This window comes from Empidonax traillii, unplaced genomic scaffold (assembly GCF_003031625.1).
Source record: "Empidonax traillii isolate 1590-97213 ecotype Southwest subspecies unplaced genomic scaffold, ASM303162v1 scaffold725:size316836, whole genome shotgun sequence".
Classification (NCBI taxonomy): Eukaryota; Metazoa; Chordata; class Aves; order Passeriformes; family Tyrannidae; genus Empidonax; species Empidonax traillii.
This window is the reverse complement of record NW_020955918.1, coordinates 27,884-31,736: the sequence shown is the minus strand read 5'-3', so window position 1 is coordinate 31,736 and position 3,853 is coordinate 27,884.

Here is a 3,853-nt window from a genome sequence, read left to right as displayed (position 1 = left end):
TAACAAGTACACGCTGCCAAGTTACTGAGGTAACCTTTTAGCAAAAAAAATTCTGCATTTGTCTTAACTTTTAGAGCAGCAGATACTCCCCTTCTTGCCATTCTGTTAACAGAAATGGGGAGATGTGATTGAAATACATTGTATTCTTTGCCAGTCACTCTTTTTCCTTGTCTCTAAGATGTCATTTTATAAATTTATTCACTGGCCAATAATAAATCATGCAAAACATAGCAGGCCACTGGTTCTTTTTGAATTTTCTGTCACTGGATTTTACTCTTGCTAATGTGATCAGTCACCTGAGTCACATTACAGGCTTATTTCTGGCTCTAGCTTGGAAGAGAGTATACCTGTAAGACAAGAGGGAAAGCTGCCTTTGATTGTGTCAAAAGGTCTATGAAATTAGGAGCTGATATACTGGCTCATAAAAGAAATTTAAGGATATTTTAAATCTTTTCCTTTGGACTACTTCCTACCTGAAAAATCCTTACTAGGAAAATGTGAATATTATGAGCAGGTTCATTCTTAAAATGGATTTTCTTCTGTTATCGTCAGGGACAGAATGTGATTTAGACAAATGGAGTGTGGCAGGGAGCTTTTTTGTGTCATTTGAGGCCTTGTCCATCTGTAAGTTGAGGCCAGTGCCTATGAAAAGCAGGGTTTGCCTGTCCATCATATATGCAGATTTGAACTCAATACCACAATTGCAAGAGATGGAGTTAGTTCATCTTCAGAGGCTACCACCACTGAGCTGGATATTACCTTCTTAATCCCAGCTAGATAATAATCATGTGTTAGTTAAAACCACTTTACTGGTTGCTTTGCTTCTTTTTTAGATGAAAGAAGTAAAGAGATGATAAAGCGAAACATACGCCACCTGTGGCCAAAACCAGACTGGCTCAGAGAACGGTAAGCTCATGTAAAATTAAGTTCTGAATGTTAATCTTAAAGCATTCATGTCCTGGTTTAAGATATCTGACTTAAATTCAGAAGTAGCAAGCTCAGAAAAAAGAGTTAGGAAAAGACAGAGAGAGCAAGGTGTATGCAGAGGACTAGTTTTAGCACTCAGCAGTTGGTATTGATACGAGAACACTACAGCAGTAGTGTTGTGCAGGCATCAGCACTGGAACTTTTCCTCTTGCTCAAGTCTCTAGTTTTAAAAACCAGATTTTTAAGCACGAGTAATATTTTCAGCATCTTTTTACGTGTCTGGGTAGGAGAGTCTCCATTTTCTGATTCACTTGTGTGCTTAGTTTGTCTTGCATTCAGTGATATTTTTTTCAGCAGGAAGAAATAAAGTTGTTGCTGACTTTGTATTCTGCTGTACCACAACACTTCGTAGAGGGAAAGGAAAGCAAATGTGCCGAGTTGCCAGGAGACAGATTTATTCTTAACTTCAGCACCTTGGCACTTCCACCATGACACTGCTTTCGTCTTCCTTCATTCCCTCATACTCCAGGCACAAGGCAGATTGACCAGAAATAGCAGGAAATGTCCCACTCCTGTTTTCTACTTAATCATTCAGTTCTGTTTAGTTTTGAGCCATTCACAGCCCCACAAAACAGCCTGAATATTTTCAAAGAATGGCTGTGAAATGGGTGCAACATGGAAAATTCAAGTGGCAAATCTGCCTAGAAGCATCTGGTCCTTCTTTTCCTGCTTTCTTGCTTCCAAATGCCTATTTCATCTTTGTGTTTAAAAGTAGCACTTTGGAGGAGAGGAAATAAATCAATCTGGTAATCTGTTTTTCTTGTGAAATAATATTTGTTTGCAAACATTCTTAAATGTGGATTAGGAATGGGGCAGAACTAGTGTTCCCCATCCAAACCTCTGCCACATTCAGAGGACTAATCTGAAAACACATGTCTTTAGAAAATAGTTTTTCTGTTTTTTTCTGATCTGAAGTTGAATCCTAACCTCCCATATAAACCTAGGAATGTACACAGTCTGAACTGACATCTTCTCTGTAAATTTCTCTGTTACTAGACTGCACATTTTTTAATCTGACCATGAAAGAAAGAACTTGAAGAAACTATGGAAAGCAGTTAGTGATATTAGAGAAAGGAAATGGTAGAATTAAGGAAATAAAAGTCCTATAACAACAAAAGCCTTATATGGATAGAGAAACCACACCCAAAGGCACACAGAAATGGAGCCTTCTATGGTATTGGACAAGAGAGTACAGCACTCTCATGCCTTGAGGGTGGATAGAAGTTGTGGAAACCAGAGAATACTGGTCAGATACTGGAAAGAATTATTTTAGTTGTAATTTCTAAAGAACTAGAAAGTAGGACTCCTTTACTGTAAGGAAAAAAGGATTACACAGAATCACAGAATGTGCTGAGTTGGAAGGAAGGAACCAACAAGGATCATCTTGTCCAACTCCTGGCCCTGCACAGGACCAAGAGTCACACCGTGTGCCTGAGAGTATAATCCAAATACTTCTTGAACTCTGTCAAGCTTGGTACAGTGACCACTTCCCTATGGAGCCTGTTCTAGTGCCCAACCACCCTCTGAGTGGGAAACTTTTTTCTAATATTCAACCTAAACCTCTCCTAACACAGCTTTGTCATGTTCCTTCAAGTCCTGTCACTGGTCACCAAACACAAGAGATAAGTGCTTGCCTTCTGCTTCTCTTCAAGAGGAAGCTGGAAGTTCTGAACCTGCAGAAATCCTTTAGAGCAATAACGGTATGGAAGATTTTCAGGATATTGATCCTATCTGTTGGCTTCATTGTTCCTTTTCATTCTTTTCCTCTTTTTTTCTGTACTGGACAGTTTTTTGTAAATTTTAAAGGGAAAATTGTCTCCTTGCTTCTTTTCTTGGAATAACTACTTGATGAAAGTCTGACATATAGGAATCTGCTGGTAACAATGGAAAACCCCTAGAAAAAATAGTCTTTAGAGATAAAAACTTACTTCGTCATGTACAGCACCATATGTAAGGAATAAATAGAAGACAAGTTCTCTAGGTTTTCTTGTTTTCTTCTCTTTGTCAGGAAAAACTACGACTCTGTCTGAAAACTAAAGAGAAATCTGTTGTATAGAAGGCCATCCAACAGTAACAGACTTCTGAATTTGATAGGGTACTTTGATAGTGATGAGAAGAGCAGGAACTTGAAAAGAAGAAAACAAGAAAAGAAGGCAAGAATGAAGAGAGAGAGAAGCAGGAGAACGGTCTAGTCAGTATAAATTTAAACAGAGAAGAAAATGAGACTAAAAAGGATCAGAGAAAGGTGAAGGAGTTACTTTCAGAGGAATTTCATAGTACTGAGAGAGGATATAGCAGGACACGATGGAGCTCTAAGAGACTATTTTAGACCAGAAGGGTCATGTTTTAGCTGCCAGGAATTTGTTCTCAGTTACTCTGATCTGTATAATGTACTGTCCCATTTCTTGGAGAGGCACCAAAGGATCCCAGATTATCAGGAGCTACCTGATCTGCCATGCTGGAGAGATGAGAAATTCATTAACAATTTTGTAAGGTGGATGAGACAAAATGTTTTCCAAGTAGTGCTTGTATGATTTTCAGTGACATTTATGCATATCACAGGTCTGCTTGCTTTTTCAACTCTACTGAATCCAGTAAAGGTGAAAAAAGGGGAATCAGTCCAAATAAACACAGTCCTTCTGTAGCTCTGTGTACCAAACAGAAAGATCCAGAATAACTGTAGCTGTGTACTGGTATGGATGCTGTAATCCAAATGATTTGGTCACTTGGTTTTCCCATATTGAAAGAAGACACATCTAAAAAATATCTTAGGGTTGCACACTGTACATCTGATGTATGTGCCCATGAGTATTCTACCTTGTCTGCACAATCAACGATGATGGAATATTATCCTAGCCTGGTAATA